This window comes from Arvicanthis niloticus, chromosome 8 (genome assembly GCF_011762505.2).
Source record: "Arvicanthis niloticus isolate mArvNil1 chromosome 8, mArvNil1.pat.X, whole genome shotgun sequence".
Taxonomy (NCBI): domain Eukaryota; kingdom Metazoa; phylum Chordata; class Mammalia; order Rodentia; family Muridae; genus Arvicanthis; species Arvicanthis niloticus.
In genome coordinates this window covers 37,297,487-37,320,597 of record NC_047665.1, presented here as the reverse complement: position 1 = coordinate 37,320,597, position 23,111 = coordinate 37,297,487, and the positions used below count along the sequence as shown (strand labels likewise).

The 23,111-nt window shown below is 44.1% G+C and overlaps 1 protein-coding gene and 1 long non-coding RNA gene across 7 annotated transcripts in view; one reads left to right on the top strand and one right to left on the bottom strand.

The window, feature by feature from the left end:
* Ripor2 (RHO family interacting cell polarization regulator 2) overlaps positions 1-23,111 on the top strand; it is a 219,954-nt gene that overhangs the window by 102,802 nt on the left and 94,041 nt on the right. The gene's annotated exons all lie outside the window — the stretch shown is intronic.
* Positions 569-21,470, bottom strand: LOC143443333 (uncharacterized). The gene is made up of 3 exons (XR_013112215.1): positions 21,327-21,470; positions 1,886-1,986; positions 569-1,030 (listed from the first exon to the last, which is right to left on the bottom strand). It is a non-coding gene; the product is annotated as an uncharacterized LOC143443333 (long non-coding RNA).

Below are 23,111 nucleotides of genomic sequence, written 5' to 3'. Positions count from 1 at the left end.
GTCTTATTCTACTGCTGCAGTGAGATGGGCCATAGGCAAAAACCTTTCTAGAATTTGGAATTGCCTAAATGGATGAGAATTGGGACTCGGGGATCTCAGATTTTTCATAAAATACCTTGTTTGAGATTTTTTTTTTTTTAAGTCTGTCAAGTAACGTAAAAGAAATAGTGGGAGTGGGAAAGCACCCTGTCTCCTAAACATTACAAGTTCAACCAGGTAAGAAAAAAGCATGTGTACTGAGAAGTCCTGTGCTCCAGCCCCCTAGGATATGCTTACTAGCTACATTTATTTTGTGTTAGCCACAGAAATATTTAAAATTGGAATTTATGACTGTGGCATCGTGACACACATTTGTAATCCCAGCACTGGGGGGGTGGAGGCTGGAGGATCAGGAGTCAAGGGATTCCTCAGCTACATAGTGCATCGAGGCCAGCCTGAGCTACGAGAGACATTGTCTCAAAAGAAAATGTAAATAATATTGGACAATAATAATATAGGCCAGGCATGCTGGCACACGCCTCTGATCTCAACACTTTGGAAGAAAAGGTGACAAGTTCAAGGCCAGCTTGGTCTCCACGGTGTGCTCATGTTAGAAAAAAAAAAGTCAAAACAAAATAAGATGAAATCATGTTTTGGGTTTTTATCACAGTGCACATCTGTGTGAGGGATTCCCGTTGAGCTTCGCTGCTGGTGACTAGGGTCTCCATCTGCTGCTTTGCTTGACTGACAGGCATTGGGAGCTGCAGCAGGTGCTTTGAAGTTGGGTCTTAGGTTCTGATCTTTGACTTCCCCTCCTGGAGTTGGTGGTTACTTACTTAGAAACCAGGTTAATGATTACAAATAGAAAGATTCACCTACTTTGGATAATCTCATAGTTTTCAGCCACTTTTCCCTCCAGGGGTGACATTCTAACATGTCCAGTCCACATTTTCCTATCCAAAAGGATTTTTCTCCTTTTGTAGTTGGGTCTGGTGCTGAAGAGCGCCATCTACAGGTTAGTGCACACCCCTGGATCATGCATGGAGCCATCCTGGAAAAAAAAAAAAAAAAAAAGGTTGGTTAGCAAGACCTTCAGAAATTAGGACTCCATGAACCTGCAGCTCTTTCTGCTGAGCACTCACAGCTATCAAGGTCATAAGGGCTTTTTTAAATTATTATTTCAGGTGTCCAGGTTGTTTGCCTGCATCTTTGTCTGTGTGTCACATGCCTGTGTGAGACTATGTGTGTCTGTGGAGATCAGAAGAGAGTGTCTGATCCCCTGGGATGGGCTGAACAGACAGTTGCGAGATGTCTGTCAATGCTGGGAATCAAATCCAGGTCCTCTCGATCAGCCCGTGCTCTTAACCACTGGTCCCACTCAACACCGTTTTCTCCTCAGTGACAGGTGTCATTTCAGAGCAGTTTTAGACTTGAGTGCTAGTTCTGCCTCACGCTGGTTTTTTTGCAATGCAACTTCTGTTTCCTCTATGGCAACATGAGACTGCAGCATCTATTTGTTTGTGCAGATTTAGCTTCATCTAAGGGTCCGAACTATTTGTCTTGTTCTTCCGTGGATCATATTGTTTGACTTACTCCTTAGAGACTAGAGAGAATCCTCCGAGAACACCGATCAGTATGCTTTCATTGGTTTTCAGTCATGGCTACCTACTAGTTCCTGTGGGATCTGGTTTTTCAGTGGTATCTCACTTTAAAAAGTGCTGTGCAGGCTCTGCCTGGGTTTTGTCCATTAATCTGCTTTGTGACCTCAAACAGATTGTTTAACCCCTTTGTTCTACAGTTTACTCACTTGGGAAATGGAGCACAAACCTCCTAGGACTGTGTGCAGATTAAATCCTATTACAGAAAAGTTCTTAAAATAGTACTCTGTGAACAGTAATGTACTTACTGCTGTTTGCAAATACACACTGATGTAATAGAATGGGGATTCTGTTATCCCCTGTCGTGTACAGGGCAGGAACATGGTCAGGTCACTGATCCTCTTTGAGCCTGTATTGAAAACACAGGAGTTATACAGTCTCTGAGGCCTCTTGTTTTGTTTCTATTTTGCTGTTAAATTAGTTCAGCTAGCATATAAAATGATGGGTTTTATTTTCTCACACACACTTGTATATATTGTAATTTGCTTATACGTATCCCCCCACTCTCTCTCATACCCCACTTTGACTCTCTTGGCTGAGATATCATTTCTAAAAACCTCAGCTCTCTGCCAAACCTCACCATCAGTCCATTTTCACCTCAAGTGCATGGCCACTCAGGTTTCCCTGGGCTTTCTGCTCTCTGACCTGCCCAAGAAAGCACTGCAGTCCCCACACAGTAAGTATCTTCCCCCGCACAGAAGGGAACCACTCGGGATGCTTGTTGTTAGGGCAACCCTGTTTCTTTACAGCTGACACATTTTTTTTTAAAAGAAAACATCTTCCGCCTAAAAATACAGGGTCACAGGTTTTGTACAGATGCAGAAAGATCTGGAAAGGAAAAGAAAGTAAGTAGTGCCTACAAGGTGTTTACTCACTGCCTCTCTGAGATCCTGTTTGTTCTCTGTGGTTAAAGAAAATGTTAAGGTTCACAGAGCTAAGAAGCAGCGTGGTGTGCTAGTCTGCTGTTATTCAGAGAGAGAGAGAGAGAGAGAGAGAGAGAGAGAGAGAGAGAGAGAGAGAGAGAGAGAGAGACTGTTTACCTACATATAACACCCAACATTTTTTCACAACTCTGATTCTCTCTTCTTTCTCCTCCCTCCCTCCCCCTCTCTTCCCTCCCTCCTCCCCCCCCCACACCCCCCCCACTCACACACTCAGCCTTAGGAATGCTTTCTAGACAGTCCATAACCTCACTGTGTCATTGGAAGGCAGTTACTATCAGGTAGACATGAACTTTCTTGAAAAAGTAGGTAATTTGATTACTAAGGCATTGAAAAATTGAAAATCCAACAGCTGGCACTATTGGCTGTTTCTTTCTGTGGTTTCATGCTTATCAGACTAAAGGGCGTTCATCCATGTCATTGCCAGGTGGCCTTGACAGTGGTGGACACCACTTTATGGATTATCTTTCAGAGAAGAGAACACTAATCCTGCAGGAAGACTCAGTTCTCAGGTGGCGGACAGTCAGCCTGTTAGCATGAAAGTTGCACCTTAGCCGTCCTTGGTTGCCTCTTGATTTAGAAGCCCCAGTCTGGCTGTTTCCATTTTCAGAACTGCTCAATGGCTGCAGTCCAGTGCAATGATTGGAACAGTAAAATGCCATGAGTTCACAATGTGTGCACAAAGTATCGCTTGGGTTCTTATAGTCCCATAGTTCTTGAGATCTCACTTAAAGACCACATCCAACTGCAAAAGTTTTGCCAGCTCTTTCTGTTCCCAGAGCTGGTAGAGCACATGGTAGCAGGGGCACACACCTGTCCTATCCTGGAGGAGCTTCTTCAGTCTCCTCAAAGAAGGCTTCGAGGTGTATCCTTGTGCCAGAGTAGGGTGGTACCCAAGGGATACCTGCCCCTTCTCAGTGGAGGAGAGGGGGGAGGGCTGTGTGAGGAGGGATGAGGACTTTGGTAAAGTGAATACATAAATTAAGGGGTGGGGGAGAAGACATCTAGATGGAGAGGAACTGGATGCCTGTAGCGCTCAAGACTTAAGAGACTAGCAGGTGCTTAGAATAAATTCACTCATTTTTTAAAAATAAGTATCATCTTTCCCCAAGACAGTCAGTCTTGGGGATGAAAAAATGGCTCAGGGGTTAGGAGTACTTGCTGTTCTTGCAAAGTACCCAGGTTCAATTCCCAGCACCTACATAATCGCTCACAAACATCTGTTAACTCCAGTACCAGAGGTTTTGACACCCTCCTCTGGTAGGCACACATGTGGTGTGTAGACAAAATACCCATACATACAGTCAAAATAAACATTAAAAAGAAAAAAAAAGAAAGTTGGTCTGTGTGCTTTCCCTTCCAAAGGGAACTTTACCTCAGAGCAAAAGGATCTCAAAATGTATCAACACATTGTAATTAGGATGCAAGCCAAGTTTTGTCTCTCTATGTAGACTGTTTATAAAACTACGTGTTTCCCCACACCAAGAAAAGGAGCTTACCCCTGACACCACATGGAGGGTCGGGACTCAGAGACTGGATATCCCAGAGACCTAAGATAGAACCAAAGATACCCAGAAAAAAAAAAATAAAAAAAGATACCTAGTGCTATTCTGCAGTACTCATAGATTGGTGCCCACCCCAATAGCCATCTGAGAGGCTTCATCCAGCAATTGATGGAAACAAATGCAGAGACCCACAGCCACATATTGGGTGGAGCTCGAAGAATCCTGCAGAAGACGGGGAGAAAGGATTGTAGGAGCCAGAGGGCTCAAGAACATCACAAGAAAACCCAAGGAATCGGCCAACCTGGGCTCACAGAGGCTCAGAGAGATTGAATCACCAATCAGGGAGCATGTATGGGACTGAGCTAGGCCCTCTGCACATATGTTATAGTTGTGTAGCTGAATCTTCTTGTGGGACTAACGGTGGGAGCAGGGGCTGTCTCTGACTCCTTTCCTGGACTTTGAGATGCTTTACCTCATAACAGATTGTCAGGAGGACAGATGAAAAGGAAGGAAGGAAGGAAGGAAGGAAGGAAGGAAGGAAGGAGGGAGGGAGGGAGGGAGGGAGGGAGGGAGGGAGGGAGGGAGGGAGGGAGGGAGGGAGGAAGGAAGGAAAGAAAACTAAACTAAGATTATATATAAAAGCAATAAATCTAGGACTCTCACACTGGTTGAAACTTCACAGAAGTAAGGGATATAGAACATAAGCCTTGGCAAACTGTTGGGGGGTGCTCTGTGATTATTCCACATTGTATAAACACATATGATCATTGTCACTTGACTGCATTTAATCTTTCTCAAAAATATCTGGGGTTCTCAAGTGGACCCACATGGGATTGGAAAGCAGGCAGGAAGAGGCTGTCCTAGTTTGACGGAGTGAGAAGAATTGGTTACTCTCTTCTTTCACCATTTGCCAAGACTGTTTGGATCCGTTTCCAGCCTGGGTTCCTGGATAAACTGTTTGGATGGAAATCATTTCCCTGCTCTCTCACAGGCTCCAGAGCAGACGCAGGCCTCCCCACAGTTATTCATGCCTGTGTGACCTCGGCCTTGGATTACTGAACATTCTCTTCCCATAGATGTCTAGGAAGCTTTCTTTGGCTGGTGCCAGCAAGATGGTGTCATTTCAGGGGCACAAACCAAAATAGCACACTGAACTAAAGCTATGCAGGCCAGCTCAGCCACCAGTCTACCCTCTGATTTATGGCCTCCAGTGACCTCACAGTGACCTATTTAGATCTGCTGATGCTAAAAGGGGCTTGATAGTACAAGCTGGGCATGCCAAATGTTTATTTTAATATTTTGTGAACAGCCAGGAAAGTCTGAACATTTTAGGAAGACTGGAAGATATATTTGAGCATTTATTTACAGAACTTGTCTTGAAAACTAAACCTCTGTACATACCCACTACAGACAAGAGAGGACAATAAAGGAGTAAGAAGGGGGGAGGGAGAAAAGGAGGAAGGGAAAGGAAAAGAGAAAGTGATTATTAAGTAGTTATTATGACTAAGATGTTGAAATAAATTGTGAGTCTAGCCTTTCCTTTCTCTTTGATTAAAGCTATTTACTTGAGTCCATGTATCTATTGAGTAGAGTTAACTATGTTTAAAATCATAAAATCATAAAGCACAAAAATCTTTCTTTTAAAAAAAAAGCATTGCTATTCTGAGAGTATGTGACATCACACGCTCATCAGCAAATGGCTCCGAGAGGAAGCACTTTTGCAGACATAGTGCTGCAGAAAGTACCTTGTACACAGAGAGTCTGATGCCACAGCTATTCTTAGATTGTGGACTTTTTAGCACGCAGGCTTAAAACTCAGGTAAGGCAGCACTAAGCTGCTCCCTGTGTGAATGATGAGAATACTGATGTCAGTGGTAATGATAATGACTGTGATGATGGTGATGATGGTGACATCATCACTTGGTGAAGATGAGGACAGTGGTGAGGACAATGGTAGTCCTGGTGGGGATAGTGGTGCTGATGGAGCTGATGGTGGCTGTTGTGATGATGATGGTGACGATGATGGTGATGGCAGTGGTAATCGTGACGGTAATGGAGTCATGATCTTGGTGCTGGTGATAGTGGTGGCAATGATGTTAGTGGGGATTATGAGGATAGTGACGATGAAGATGGCAGTGGTTTTAGTGATGATGGTGGTGATGATATTTAATGGTTGTAGTCACTATGGTAATCATGGTGGTAGTGCTGATGGTGGTGATACTGTTGATAATGATAGTCATGATAATGACAGTGATAGACAAGATATTGGTGGTAATGGGGATTATGGTGGGGGTGATGATGGTTGTTGTCCTAATGCTCATGGTGGTGTGGTAGTGGTGATGATCATGGTGGTGGTGGTAATGATAGTGGTGATAGTCATAATGGTAGTGGTAGTTAGGATGATGACAGTGGTTGCCATGATGGTAGTGGTGGTGGTGGAGGTGGTGGTGGTGGTGGTGGTGGTGATGCTGACGGCAGTGGCTGTGGCAGCAGTGTAGTGGTGGTAATGGTAGTAGTAATGATTATGGTGGTGGTACTAAAAATAATAATGGTAGTGGTCATGCTGATGTTTGTCTCTCAAAAAAGTTGTCCAAGTTAAAAGAAAGTGTATAAGATAACTCAAAAGCCTTAATGGCTTCCTACCTAGAAGTTGTTCATTATCTCTCTGGTCTTCTCAGCTGTCCTGACATACTGTTCAGTTCAGTTCCCCTCTTCCACTCTTGGCCATTGTCACAAACCATCAAGAGCTGGCTTAGTGAGACCCCTGGTCTGATGAGAGCAGAGCCATTGAGACTGCTGCCCTCAGAAGCTTCCTGGGAATATAGAGTGCACTCGGACTCAAAAGCTGAAGCCTGGCTACTATCTGGTTTTCACCATGTGGCTGAAGTAGAGCTCATAATAACCCAGTGCTCAGCACATAATGAGTTTGTGATTGCATCTCTATTTTCTCTTGCTTTCATTGATCTGATCTCCATCTGAAAATTCATTCCTTGTCTAAAGCAATGCATACTATGACAGCACTGTAAACAGATTATTAATATCTTGTATATATTAATTAATGCTGGAAATTAAGGTAGTAGTGATTATTCCTTATCCAGCTAGTTTCCAAAGTAACCACACAGAGACTTTTTAATATTTCAAAGCTTAGGCCTTAGCTAGACAGACTCTCAACTAGCTTATCTAAGCTAACCTGACCACCTAGCTCTACCCAGTCACATCGCTAGCTATACCTTCCAGGCCCATAGACACATCATCTCCTCTCATGTCTCCTCTTGAAAGGCCATCCTCTTTCTTCTTCCCAGAATTCCTTCTCCCTCCCAGGAAGTCCCACCTTCCACTTCCTACATGGCTAATTGACCATCAGATTTTTATTAAAGGCAATCAGAGAATGCCTTAGGTAGATGAGGAAGGACAGTCACAACTTCACACAGTGTACTCCAACATTCCACTACTGTGGAGAGGCCCTCATTTCTTTCAGAAATGCCAACAGCGAAGAACCCCATCTTTAACAGTATTCTTAACAGTGTTTGAACCTATTTCTTGGTAAATATTTCCTTGGTTGACATCACAGTGACTGCCTCTCCCATCATAACTCAACTAAGTGCTTTTACAAAAGTAACTTGAGAAAGTCTAAACTTTACATATTTATTTAAAAACACCTCTAGTACAAAGTTGGTACACATTTAATATATATTTTGGGCTTTTAGAACAACAATTAAGATTCTCAATGAATCCTCTATAATGTTCCCTCAGGATTTCACTTTTACTTCTAGCTTTCCCAAAGGAAACCTTGACAATTTGTTTTCATGAACTCATGTTCAGGATGACAAACATTTGCTTGCTAAGTGCTACTCCTACTACAAGAAACAAAAGAGCAGATGAATAGAGCTCGTACTGATCCTTTAGGTGGGAACTGACCAAAAGGAGTTTACAAAGCATCACCCACCAGTTCTGACCACAACAAATGACTGGTTAGAGAGGCTGGAAATGGCACCCACTACAGCAAGACAAATCAGAACCGGATTGCTAGGGTTCATTGGCCACCCAGCTTGACAGATTGGTGATTGGCAGGTTGAGTGATAGACTATCTAAAAAATAAGGTAGAGGAAAACATCCAACACTGACCTCTGGTCTCTGCACGTGCACACACACATACAAGTACTTGTACGTGCATTTATACACACACACACTCACACACACACACTGAGTCATCAGAACTACTCACAGTGAGTCAGTGGCTTTCTGCAGTGCTCTTGGTCTGACCAGGGGTTGACAAGCCTTAGCCTTCAGGCCAAAGGCAGCCTATTGCCTGCTTCTGCTTCTGCCATATGGGAATGGCTTCCCCAGATTAACATCTATAGCTGACATGATGATAAGAGTCGCCCATCTCAAACTCAAGTAAACAAAACATTATCCCAAAGAATTCTATTCTTGTCTTAAGAGAATGCTATTACTAGAAATTCTTGATTACTGCCGTATTTTCAATTTGTCAGTAAGAACTATGTGAACTGCTGTTTCTTTTATCATTGTGTGTTTCTGGATCATTTTCTCATTTTTTAACCTCTCTACCACTCACAATGCCTAATATATTTACTAATTTCTTCTGTAGAGAAAAATAGCCTGCTGGTCTCTGGTCTATGTAGGCCATTAATTTCAAAGTCATTTCATGCTTATTTTTTTATTTATGTGTATTTGTCTGGAAGACTATATGTACACTATGTGTGCAGGTGCCCTAGGAGGCCAGGAGGTGTTGGATTTCCTGAAACTGGAATTAAAGGTGGTTGTGAGCTGCCCAAAATGGATGGTGAGAACTGAACCCTGGTCTTCTGCAAGTCCTCTAAACTGCTGAGCTGACCCTCCAGCCCCTTTCAAGTCATTCTGCCTCTTTTTTGGGTCACTGAGTTTCTTAAGTACCTTTTTCTGTAGCACAGGTTTTACATCTGTGCCTTCTCTCTAGAAAGTTCCCATGTGAGGAGGATTTATCCCCTGGGCTTAATTTTATTTTCTCTTAGAGGAAATTCATGTCATCATACTGTGTTGCTTTTTAATACCACTTGGGAAGGCGATTTTAACAAGTTAGTACTGCGTTACAGACTGTCCTGGGTTGGGGAGGAGAGAGAAACCCATATTGTGAAAGAGAAGAAACACAGGAGGACCAGTGCTCTCTTCTCCCACTCCAGTGATAAAGTAGTTGGAAGGAGATGTCACGTATGAGGGGTTCAGGGGTCTTCCTGATTACTCCTCTCAGATTTCTATCTCCCCTAGACTCTGGGTTCACAGGTCCCTGGGACCTCCTTGTGACAAATGGCTGATGTGCAGAAACAATTCCAAGCTGTCTTCCTCTGTGCTCTCTCATACTGAGATGCCCCAGTTTACCAAGAAGTGGTGTGCTGGATCTTATGCAACATCTTCCAAAGAAATAAGACTGAACCCACAATATCTTTCTGTTAATGAATTACACAGAGTTAGCCCTGTCTTTATCACCCCCACACAGTACCAGCTCTCTTCCACTACCCCCATTCTGTGAGGCAGATCCGTGCATGTCTGCTCATGTGCATGTTAATTTGAGAATGAAGAAGCCTTTGCAAAATAGACATGACAAGAGAAAGCTAACGTCAGCACACACATGCATAGAGAGAGAGTTACAGGCCCCCTGTTGCTAAGTGCTGGAAGAATCAGGAATGTCTATTTCTATTAAGCATCTCTGGACAGTTCTCACAGGCTACCAGGGAAGAAAACATTGCTACTAAAAAGACAGGAAACTCTCTTGTGCGCTGTTGGTGGGAATCCAAATGATCCAAGGGGTACCACAGCTGTGGGCAACAGAGTAACAGCTCTTCAAAGCCTTAGGAATGGAGTTGCCATATGATCTGGGTACCCCACAACTGCATATGCAGGAATGGAAAGCGAGGTCTTGAGATGTTTGTGCATTTGTACTCATGAATAACCGTGTTATTCACGGTGCCCAAAAGGTACTAAACAACTCAAGCATTGAAGGAAAATGGAGATACAAAATGTAGTGTGCGCAGACAATGGAGTATTAGCTGGTCTTCAAAAATAATGAACCCCAGTGTGTTTAAATCTTAAGGATATCATATTATGGGAAGTAAATCAATCTCAACAACTGTAAATGCCACATGATTCCACTTACATGATGAATTTACAGTCATCAAGTCCATTGAAATAATAAGTCGGTACTTACCTGGGCTGGGATAAAAAGTGAATTATTAAAAGACATTTTTAAAGATATAAGATATATATTAAAAGATATAAAAAATAAAAAGTGAATAATATTGTTTAAAAGGCTCTCAGTTTTGGTTTTGCAAAGCAAGGAGCTCTGGAGATTGGATGCAGGATACTGGAAACAAGCGTACTGAACTATGCATTGAAAATTGCTAGTTACTTGAGTGTACCCCTGAGTGTACATGCCACAGGAAGCTAGCAGGGGGTGCCATGTGAGTGTGCCCCTGAGTGTACATGCCACAGGAAACTAGCAGGGGGTCTCATGTGAGTGTGCCCCTGAGTGTACATGCCACAGGAAGCTAGCAGGGGGTGTCAGGGCCCCTAGAGTTGGAGTTACAGCTGCCCAGCATGTCTACTGGAAACACAACTCTAGTCTTCTGAAAGAGCATCAAGTGTTCTTCACTTACGGACTAAGATGCTAAATGCTATATTATGCAAGTTTTACTGCAACCATTTATGTGTACATATATAAACATATATGTATATGCATGTCAGTATTTTGATATGTATATACATATCAGGATTTGAAACCTTAGTTCAGAATTCTGTGCAGCTTTTCTCTTGAACCTCATAACTCTAACATAAAAGAACCAAACTTTCACATAAGACAAACTTCATTCTAGGGACTTGGCCCTGATCACGATGGACTCGATCCAACACAATCTTAGAACAATATCATTCTTCCTGGTGTTACTGAAGTCTTAGGGTCAAAGTCTTGGGTCTGGCAGCCTACCTCACCAAGTATTCATGACCACTAATCCCCAATACTTATAGAGACAAGTCAGAGCAAAAAGCAGAGAAACAATATTTATTCAATATAGCCATACTGAGCAGGAACAAAGAGGTCTAATGACCCTCAATCTGGCTTCAGGGGCAGAGACATGGGGATTTTAGTTAAATAGAAGTATAAGCTGTTTAGCAGTCCTGGTCAAGGGGTGGTCCTGGACCATCACTGACCCATCTTGTCTCAATTTCTGTCTGTTTTGCAAGGTAGTTTAGTAAATTGTCAGCACTGTGCAGAACTCTTCCTGGGAGGCAAGGTCCTCCTATAGTCCCTTCCCTCAGCATGGGATTCCTGGGACCCATCCTTTCAATAGCCCAATGGCTGAAGGGTGGAGCACAAGTGTTTCTCTTGAGAATAACTTTGCCCTTGCCAGGACTTTTGCATCTGCAAGCTTTAGATAATGGGATTCTTTCTATGAATTCCTGCCTAATTGGGAACAAGTGTCAGGATCTCTGCATAAATGTTTTGTGATTAGCCCTCATGGGGGCTCGAGAGAGGAATGACACCCATGGCAGATGTGGTCTCCTGGAGAACTTATGAACTATTTTTCCACCATTGAAAGACTGTCATTGGAAGCCTGCCATATGCTGGGCCCAGTTCTATTCTGGCTCCTGGGATCCAGTAGTGACTACAATAAAGTCCCAGGTCTGGTGAAGTCACACAGTGTTCAAGAGGGGAGACACAGACAGAAAAAGATGCAGAAATGCCCCATGTTGGGGGAGAGACGTGTTGTTGACAAATGAGGTGCAGGATGGGAAGGATCAGGCATGGCCGCCCAGGAGGGAGTGGCTGACAAATGGCAGAAGCTTAAAGGAAGTCGAAGTCTGGCCCTGTGGATGTCTAAAGGGAGTGTGTTCCAGGAATAGCAAAGAGGCCACTGTGTCTGCAGCACAGCGGGAACAGCGGAGAGTAGCTGATGAGATCCCAGTACTTGGGGCTTGAGGCGCTCCACTACTTGCAAAGCCGTATAGGGTGTGTGAAGACTCGGGTTTTTACTTTGTATGAGTTGGGGCTCATTGGCCAGTGTTCAGCTGAATGATGTTTCTTTACCTACCTTCTAAAAGGCACATTCTGGCCTTTCCCTTGACAGTAAAGAAGGACTCAGCATGCACCTCAGTTGGTGGAGTGCTTGCTTAGCATGCAGGAAGCCCTGCATTTGGTAAGCCTAGCATGGTAATACATGTCTGTAATTCTAGTGATCAAGCGATGGAGACCAAAGAATCAGAAATTCAAGGTCATCCTTAGCTATATAATGAGCTCTAGGTCAGCCTGGGACCTGGAACACACAGGTTCTGACAAAGAAAGAAAGAAAGAGAGAGAGAGAGAGAGAGAGAGAGAGAGAGAGAGAGAGAGAGAACAAAGGCAAGCAACCAGTTGGAACGCCATTAGAGAAATACAGATGACAGCTGGTAGAAATTCTACAAGACCCTATTGTGCTTGAGTCAGGAATATGTCTAGTGGAATGAGTAGGCAAAAATGAGACCAAGTTGGGCTTGAATATCTTGAAGGGTAACACTGATCTTTCTTGAGATGATGATGGCTGTTGAGAGAGCTGGTGGGGGTTGGGGGAGCCAGCATGGGCTGAGGAGACCAGAGCCAGGTGTGGACAGTCAAGCTTATAGAAATTGTAGATGGCTTTGGGAAGTCCTCTAAGTACTCAAAACAGTAGAAACTCAAGAAATATCTGTTGAGATGTTGACTGTAAAGCAGCACAGATACACATAAAGATTATCCATAGATGTACCCCTAGTTTGTAGGAATTTAGGCTATGGAAATCTCTATAGACTGTCCCAGAAGACCAGGAGTTCAGCAATGCAATACTAACTGTTGGAAACTCTCCAGAGAGGGTCACAGAAAGGCGAGGCAGAAAGGGCTAGAATATGTTGTGCAAGTATTGGAGCTGTCACCTGCAGGTGTGAGAGCTTTGTATCACTGGGAGCTGTGTGCCATATATCTGCTAATTGTAGAAGTGTGCATACAAATTGCCTCTGAACACACTCACAGTCTTTGATGCTCTACATACCCAGTTCTAGTGCTTGCCCTTCGGCCCTTTGGGTCCAAGGCTGTACCTCATAGACTCTCTGCTGGAGGAGTCCTACAGGCATTATTGATTTATTTCACCTCAAAGAAGTAAGCTGGGGGGCGGAGTGTCTCCCTGTTTTTGAACTCTCCCTTTTTCTCTTCCTTAAGTCACACATCCACTTAACAGTCAAAAGAGGCAGCAACCAGCTTATTCCCTCATGTTCAACTCATACTCCACATGCTGTTTTCAATTGCTTCCCTTCATTGTAATCTTTCTGTAAGACAGTCCTTTGCATCGGGGCTTTGTGTTGGAGCATGTTACTTTTTCAGTGCTGGCTATCAAACTGAGAACCTTAAGGGGAGCTCTAGGCAAGTACTTTGTCACTGAGCTATAGTCCCCTTCCTCTTTGTAGCCTAGAAAAAAAAAAAAAATTAAACCTATTACCATACCAGGAACTCTCCCAAATTCTGAAATAGACAGTCCAGTATTTTTCCATCAGCAAGCACTTTTGTTGAATAACGTATCTACTGCTGGACAAAAGGCCAGTGCATTCTGGTTCCGGAAGAGGCCCATATGTCTGAGAATCAGGTCCGAACCTCCAGGACACCAGGCCTTCAGCTGTGGGAGTTGAATTCCTCTGTAAATTCGGCATCCAAGGCAGAGAGGTTGACTATTTAGAATCTGCCAAGGGCTGATCCTTATTCTGGTTTAGCATCATCTGTGTGTGCAGGGAGCAAACTGGAGCAGGTGTTCACATTTATCTTTCTCAAGTAGCCTCTTGAGGCTCTTTGGAGCAGAGTCCACAAAAGAAGAGGCTGAAATAGAGCCTTCCATCCATCCCCAGCTTCAGCCCTGCCAGAAGACAGCTGTTTCGGCCTCTCCCTACTGCCTAATGAAAATAGCTGGGTTCAGTAGAAGATGCTTGCTACAGGATTGCTGGCAGAAGCCACTTTCTTTGGAGATTTGCTTAAACCAATGTCCTTGGCTTTATTACCGTTGCTGTGAAATTTTCAGCTCTAACAGCTCAAGCATGAACGACCTATTTTGAACGTGACAAGCATTGCACTTCAGCTGCGTGAATAATTTATGAGCTGAGAGCGCTGCCATCACAGCACCCTCCTTTGCCTGGCTAATTATGGAGGGCAACAATGTTCTGTCCTGTTGTCATAGCTCCTATGTGAAGCCACCAGGGATTTGTATGTGAGCAACGAAGGGAAGAGGGGAACTGAGCCAGGGCCTCTTCGCTCCCACTGCTAACCAAAGTCTCCGAAGGGGATAGATTTCCACCTGAACCTCTGCAAAGTGAAGCTGTGCAGAGCCCTTGGGATGGATCTGATACCCAGCATCCTGATTTTGCATCACATGTGTTAGCTGGCAGAGGTGTGGGCTGTGACAGGGACTTTCTAAAGGAAAAAGATGCTAGATCTTGAAGCTAGTTAGGATTGCTAATGGTTCCAATCCTCCAGGACAAAAGCAGACAACTGGGTTCAGAGGTTCACTTTCCTGTGAGAATGGAGGCATAGACAAGTAGTGGGGATGGTGGGGAAGCCTCAGTAGGCTCTTTCCTATGGGTCCCCCTGTGTTTTAAGTCATTTTGAGGTACTTCTAGCTCTCTCCAGCTGTGCTTTGCTTGAATAGTGACAACTCACTTAACCTCCATGCAGCCAAATGGAAATCACACTTCTAAGTAAGATCCATGAAGACAGAAAGGTTAGCTGCTAGAGGTAAGGGTCTCATCAGTAGGCTGTCCCTATCATTCCTCCAAAATCCACCTCTGGCGATAAAGGGCTCAAATTCGGGAATTAGAAAGGGCCTGGTCTTTGGGAGACCTTTGCCGAACTGGAAAAGGGATTAAACAAAATTACAAGGAAAAACAGCCCTGACCTGAAGTGGAAAAGAAGAGGAAAGTCCATTTACAGCAAAGGGCCACCTGAATAAGAAATATTTAAAAAATGAAGGATTAGAGATTTTAAAGAGTTCTCTTTCTAAAGTAACAAGTATATTTTTAAATTGACCTCAGATGCAAACTACTCACAGAAGGTCATTCAGCAATCATTTTGGTCCCTAATCTCTTGGAGCCAGCCTTACCCTGGAGAGGCTTGAGGGACTGGATTAACTGGTTATTCTTCCTACTGCGTCAAATAACCCACAGTATTCGGTGGAGGGAAAGCTTTTTATCAGTTTTAATACATGACTGACAGGTAAATCCCATCTCTTCTCGGTCCTATTTTCTTTATAGCTTTCCTTCTCTATGCAGATTTCCCATAGTCCTCCACAATCTCTTTCCAGCCGATTCCAGGCATTGTGTTCAGCCCTGCTCTGAGCTCCATCAACCTAGGCTGTTGTGTGCTAGTGATAAGGGTTACCCACACTCACCTGTTTGCAATGGCTGTGGACGAATGGCGTCTCATCAGTCACTAGCATAGGCTTGAGGTTCCTCAGGCTTTCCAAGCACTGGGTAGGCTGGCCCCAGGATATGCCTGTCTCAGCATCCAAAGCAGTGGGATTACAAGTGTGCACCACCACAATGAGCTTCTTTAGAAGGGTTCCTAGGACTGAACTTCGTTCCTTATGCTTTTAGAACAAGTACATCTAACCAGCCCGGTATGTAATTCTTAATGAGTATCCATCAGGAAAGCCAAAATTTGGAATAATCAGAAGTTTCATTTAATAAAGAGGTGAATCACAGAGGTGGGGGGTGGGGGGTACATGTGTTTAGGAGCCAGAAACAGCATTACGGAGCAACTTCTGGACCAAAGGAGCAAAAGGAAGTAGATAGAGGCTATTCTCCACGGGGGTGGGAGGAGGTTATCCTTTATAAAGGGACACAGCCAGCCCAAGATGGCCTTATGAGGAATAGTCTGGAATTCATACCTTGAAGGAGGCTATTCACTATGAGCCCGGGGCAGAGAAAGGAGTGTGAGGAATGAGACCAAACAGGAAGTAGCCAAACTGAAAGCCTGGGACTAACAGCATCCATCTGGGAGCACTACATGCATCACCTTGGAGGACTTAAAGATGGTTTTCTTTATACCGTGCCTCCGATGGCTTCATAAAAGGAAGGAAAAGTTTATTTCCAACCTTAGTAACAAAAGTGCCCGCCTACCTAGTTCTTGGCACTCTGCTTACAGATACCAATAGTTCCCAACCACTTCTACTTGCATGTTGAAATATTTTATATCTGTTCTGTTGTGTCCTAACACTTTTCAATTAAAAGAATATGCTTCACTTTGTACCTCTTGGGCTTCAGAATTGAAAAGAATTGTCGATTTAACATACTGCCGAAATCTTGGTCAGTCTCTGTTGCTGGTTCTGAGAATAAAATCTGAGGACCCTAAGGTTTATCAAAGCCCTTTCAAGGTCTGCAACAGCCTCAATGTGTGTATGTGCATGCATGGGTGCATGGGTGCATGTGTGTTCTCTCCAGAGCAAGCACATGTGAAGACCAGAGGTGAATATCAACTTTCTTCCTCTGTTATTCTCCTAATTCTCCTATTCTTCAGTAAGACATCTCTTACTGAACCCGTAGCTCAGTGCTTCAGTTAGACTAGCTGGCTAGTGAGTGCCAGGATCTTCTTGTCTCCATCTCCCAGGCACTGGGGTTGCAGGGCAGTGCTGCCACATCTGGATTTTACACATGTGCTGGAATCCAAATTCACTTCCTTACGTTTGCATAGCAAGCATTCACTCACAGAGCCACCTCCACAGTGCCTGTCTGTTTGTTTATTTTTGAGATAGCCCTGGCTAGCTAGAAACTCCAGTCTGGCCTCAAGCTTATGGAAATTCACCTGCATTGCCCTCCTGTATACTGTGTGTGCGCCCCATGCTTGGCTTTAGTATTATGAAAAAGCATAAAATGGTCTAATGATCTTGGGACCATTACATTGTATTTTTTTTTAATGTTAAAGAATTCTCTTAGAAAATAGAGAAGCATAGAATATTGGTCAAAATTATGGTATATAGTATAATATTATGTATATATAGACCTCAAGGTGTCTATATTATATTATGTAATAATCATGTACAAAAATATGATGTAAAATTTCTGAAGAGGAAATTTTTTTACTTGAAGCATATTTTTTCCCGTCAGCTCTGAACATCCAGTTGTTTGTGCCTCTGAAGCCTTCTAGTCACTCAGTGCAGAAGCTAGACCTGTAGATGGGGCATAGGCTTAGGGTAATTTGCCTGAACTCTTTGGCCTGACTTCCATACCTTTGAGCAACTTGTTTCTGGGACATACCAATATGACAACAGTGTTGACCAAGAATGTTTCCATTGCAAAAGCAAATACGTGCAACAATGGGAAGGAAATGCCCGAGATGTCTGCTTCTATGAGGACCTTATCAGAGGCACCAGACATGCATAGGAGGCCTGGCTCCCTGCAGTCCTATTAGTGATGAGAACTTCCACAGGAGCTGTTCCAGTGCCCATAAATGCTGGCTTGGGGCAGGGGTCTCTTCTGGGGAAGGTGGCAGAAGCCAGCAGGGAAGCACATGCTCCCCTTCCTCTAGACACATCAATATGGAGCTTTTTACACTGTTCATGGCACAAAGCATAGCTCCCGACACACAGCTTATTGATAGTGAGAAGTGTGCTAACCAGCTCTCCCAGAAGGCAGGGATGTGTATGGATCTGTGTTCAGGGGATAGAGGACCTATAAAAAAGACCAGTGGCGTGATGGAAACGAGACTGAAACAGGGCTTTCGAAACCAGGGGCGGTTTTAGAGATAAAGTTCAATGGTAGGAGGAAACGTGATAGAGACTCAGTTAAGAATTTCTAAGCAATGGATCGGCCTGAGTAAAACAACAGAAGAAAAAAAAAAAAAAAAAAAAAAAAAAAAAAAAAAAAAAAAAAAAAAAAAGGAAGTGTGGTGACCTGGCTATCCAGACTCTTCATATGACAGATGAGACATGGAGGCCTTGCTTGATTAGCCAAGTTCCTCCTCAGCAGCGAGACAGAACTAAGGTCTCTCAACTTCAAATGGACTGTCCTTCTAGGGACTGTCCCCTGCCTGTGAGGGTGGCAGCAAGGTGGGGACCCATCTGGGAAGGCTTCTGAAAACACACTCCTAATGCCTCCTGAGGTTGTGTGATAAAGGGGTTCAAGAGTCTCAGAACCAAAGACAGGAATGGCGCACACCTTTAATCCCAGCACTCAGAAGACAGAGGCAGGAGGATCTCTGAGTTCAAGGCCAGCCTAGTCTATAAATTGAGCTCCAGGACAGTCAGGGAAACCCTGTCTCAACAACAAAACGAAAACAGTCTCAGACCCAGAGCTGGGATTGTGGCTTGCCTAGCATTCACAAAGCCCTGTGTTCAAACCCCAGAACTGCATAAAATGTGCATAATGGCTCATGCCTGTAGTTCTACCACTTAGGAGATAGAAGCAGGAGGGTCAGAAGGTCATATTTGGGTATTTTGGGAATTCAAGACCAACTTGGACTACTTGAGTGAGAACCTATGTCAACTAAAGTAAACCTATCTCAACTCAAGCTACAATATAGCCAAGCACTGGGACAGCTGAATGTCTCTAAGCGAGGGTCACATGATTAGAGAAAGGACTTCAACATGAGGTTATGAACTCTGCTCCTTTTGTGTACCTGAGGCATCCCAGTTAGGAAGGAAGCCTAGATCACCTCTCCAGGAACTGTCAACTAGGCCAAGAGTAGAAGCCAGAAGTCACCGGCGTCACAGGCACGAGATACACAGAGACATGAAACACAAAAGGTAGCTAGAGCTGAGTTCCTCATAGACTCCGACCAGAGCAGCAGCTTCGCTTGGCAACGCCAGGCATTCCTTAGGCATATGCTGAATGAGCTACATAGCTGGAGTTCTAAATTGGGAAATCAAATCAGCTTTGGATGCTTTTCTTCTTTCTCCTGATGAAAAGTGTATTTATTAAGTCTCGATCAGGCTCACTGGGCTGATTCTGTTAGCTAAACATCTTTAAAATGCTCCAGAATAAGAGTGACACAGCCTTGCTGTTTTGAAAAGGCAAACTTATCGGCACTGCTGAAGTTAAAACACAGTTTCGTGCTACCAAAAATAAAGCCGTTCCCATAGCACCCAGAGCACTTCCTCTTTCCTATAGCGCACCTCACTTACTCATCTCCAGGACCACCCGCCTGAGCAGGTCAGGTGACTGCAGTGGCCTTCCCCCAGCCACTACCTGATACTGGTCTCACTCAACCATTCACTGCTAGTAGCTGCCATTTTTATTTGTGAGTATTCTTGATGAGGAATGACGTGAGGAGGTGGGCTTAACTGTGTTCTAAGGAACCATTCTTTTCTTTTTAAGTCAACACATTTTTACTTAAGAGATTTTGCATGTCACTCTTCTGCTTTTTGCCTATTGAGGTCACTTAGCTCCTTCAAAGCGGAATTCAACATTTCAAGACAGCCCTGTTCTAAAAGCACTGATACTCAATCCAGGCAGGCAGCCGGCCCACATTTCCCTCATTTGAGCTTCCTCTGTTTCCACGTGAGTGAGGAACATATTCATGTCTTCAGAGTTCTCCATCTGAGATAAGAGAGACGCCCATGACAGTGTGACAGTGTTAAGTGGTGACAGTAACCGTGACAAGGTTCCTACTTTGAACTTGAGGCCTGGAGTTGAAAGCATAAGTCTTATTATAAATGGATGGTGTTTGTTTGCTTTGCTTTGTTTTACCAATATAGCTTTGGCACAACCTACATACAGATCTGGGTGCAATATCATAGGAATGAATGTAGTCTAGATTCCTTCATGTTAAAAGTGGAGGGTCAGAAATTGAGGGGACAGATCGTTTATCTTAAAGTGGACCATTAAGCAAATTGCTTCAGGAACCATTCTTTTCTGCTGGCATAAGGAAATGCAACTGTCTCCTAGTAGGCAGGTTCCTATGGTACCCCTGCCTCCATGAACAGGACAGATCTGTGCTTCATTATTTCCCTGGGTAAGGTCATAAGAATGCCCTTGGCAGATATGAATGCTCTGCTCAGAGAAGTTTAGAGAATGTAAGAATTCTGCTTAGGGAGCGGTAAATAGCACCATAAGAGAGAGTAGGAATAAGGAGAAATCCACCCCATTCAAGAATGGGGACTCTGGAGATCTCAGCAGAGACAGTGGGTGGAGATGCCTGCTGTAGAGCTTTGGATGGAGATACCTGGCTTCTGGTGTGTGCTCTTAATTTGGTTGCCCTGTTGGACAAATCACTTGCATGCGAACCACGTGGCCCCATCAGGAATGCCTTCTGTCTTGTTAGACCTATGATTCCTCGTCCATAACTCATGCTCTTACCTGCTGTCTGAGGATGGTTTGTGCTAGGACCCATGGAGGCTGCAAAGTTACCCAGGACAGATCCCAGTTCAAAGAGGAAACTGCTCTGTGTTCAGGATCCACCCTTCCATCATCCACACACTGGCTCCCTGCCTAGGGAGTCAACTCAAAGAGGCACCTTGCTCAACCCACTTCCTACTTATTCGCAATTTCAGTTCTGCCCCAGGTTGAGGAGTTAAGCATCCCCAAGGTGAAGCTAAACACAATACCTTGGGGAGTCCCATCATGCAGTGCTCACTCCTTTAGCCTCTTTTCCCAGAACACAGGAAATGCAGCACTGTTTGAAACCATAACACTTCATTCAGTATCTGCAATATTATTCAAGGTAGAGGTTCTAGGCATCTTGAGATCAAGCTGTTAGGAAGTTCAGAAGTGAGAGGACAGGAAAGGGACAAAGGGCCTGAGGGACTGGATATAGTCTGGGACTTTTTAATTGAGTGTGAATGAATGGCCACTGCTATTTGGATGTGCGCAAAGGCTCTTCCGTTGGAGATAAGCCAGGTTGACAAGGGAAGTAAAATGATTGAAGAGTCAGGGACTGCTTCAGAATGCAGAGTTATCCATCTTCCATTGTCTAGGCCTGGGACACAGTGTGTAAGGCAGAAATGGTCCCTGCCCCATGAGCTCACAGATTAGTGACAGAGAGACAGGCAAAGAACGGTCAGTGCTTTGGAAGACAAGTGGGGATGAGAAAGATCACTGGGACACAGATGTACTAAAGATGCCAGTGGTCAGTGATGAGCCAGGAAAAGGCTGTGAAGGTTTAAGGAACTGGAGAGAAGCCCTGAAGATAGCAGAGATCTATCAAGGGTTGGCTCACTAAGATCTTGTTAGCAATGGTGCTGTGGTTACCTTTCTTGTTACTTGTTAAATACCTGGCTCCATTTGAGGGGATGCTATCCATCATGGCAAGGACGTGCTAGCGGTGAGTGCCTTCTCTCCTTGTATTCAGACCAGAACCTCAGCCCATGAGTGGAAGGTGCTGTCCACATCCAAGGCAGGTCTTTCCACTTCAATTAACTTATCTAAAAAAAAAAAAAAAAAAAAAAAAAAAAAAAAAAAAAAAAAAACTTTACAAAATGGTCCAAGGGCCTACCACCTAGGTGAGTTTAGATCCTACCAACCTGATGATGATGATAGACTTTGGGTTTCATTCTGTATTCCACATGGGGAACTGAAGCAGGATTTAAAGCCATAGAAGGATCACATTGTGGTTTACAGTCTTTTAAAAAGCCACTTTTAAATTGTCTATCACTGCCTAAGAAATCATCAACATGCAGTCATTTAAAAGACCACAAAGAATTAACTCACAATTTCCACTAGTCAAGAATCCAGGCCTGACTTTGCTGTATCCTCTGAAGAATGAGTGCCATGAATGCCTCTCCATCAGCCATGTCTTTTTTTTTTTTTTTTTTTTTTTTTTTCATGTGCATCTAAAGTTGGTTAAGCTGGGTCATTTTGGACAAGTTATGCTAACTCTCTTTATCCTTAGTTTGTCCATCTATAAAGTAGGAATCAAAATACTGAAAATACTGAAAGATTATAGCCAGGTGTAAAGAGTCTAATGTCCAGGGGATAAGAAGATCACCATAAACTGTATGTTTAGTAACTGTATGTTTGTAAGGGTAGTGCATTAGGGACTTGCATCAACACCCATAAAGAAACATCCAGAGAGCTTGCTCGCTGTCATGCCATGTAGTCGATGTTTTCTTCCTGGGAAGCAATGTCCACATGGGAAGGTGGCATGCTGGTGGGAAGTGTGTTGAGTTGAGAAAGGGGCGTCTCTGGAGAATGCATCTGGAAAGAGCAGACTGTCAGAGCTCCTCTCAAGCCATGGCCTCACGGCCCCTCACGGCCCCTCACGGCCCCTCACGGCCCCTCACGGCCCCTCACGGCCCCTCACGGCCCCTCACGGCCCCTCACGGCCCCTCACGGCCCCTCACGGCCCCTCACGGCCCCTCACGGCCCAGGTGAGAGACGTGTCCAGTGCATCCCCTTGGGCGATCTCTGAAGTCTTGCTGTATGTATCCTTAGGTGGGGTGTGATTCAGCTGCTTGTGTTTTCCAGGTCTAAGGATGTGAGTTTCCTGGTGCTGCCAGAGACTCCTCTCCTAGCCTTTTTTGGTTAAGGTTTATACGTCTTGATTCTAATGTCCGGCTCACAAAGTGACTAGATCTCAGCTTGGGATGTGATGGATGAATTTGTGGGACACTTTGATTTTACATATTGTAAATACACAATTGTATGAATAATATGGTTTCACAGATGAGGAAACTGAGGCCTGGCAGATGGCCTACTTAAGGATGGACACAGAGTCCACTCTTCGGCCCCAGGTCCTTAGAATGCCCCATCTCATACTCTCCACTCACACAGATTTTTTTTTTTTTTAAATTGGAGCCAGGGTCTCATATAATAGCCTAGTTACCAATGCTGACCTGGGATTTACTATATATAACCCAGGCTGGCATCGAACTTACATCAGTCTTCCTGCCTTAGCCTCTTGAGTGCCACCACACTCAGCTCCAAAAGGTCTCTTTTTATGGAATGTTTTTGTCTGTCAGACCCACCTACGTCTTAAAGGTTTATGTATAATTCAAATTCACACAAAAAGAGGGGTTTCAAAGCCAAACAAAAGTCTTGCTTCTCCCTATCATAGCGAG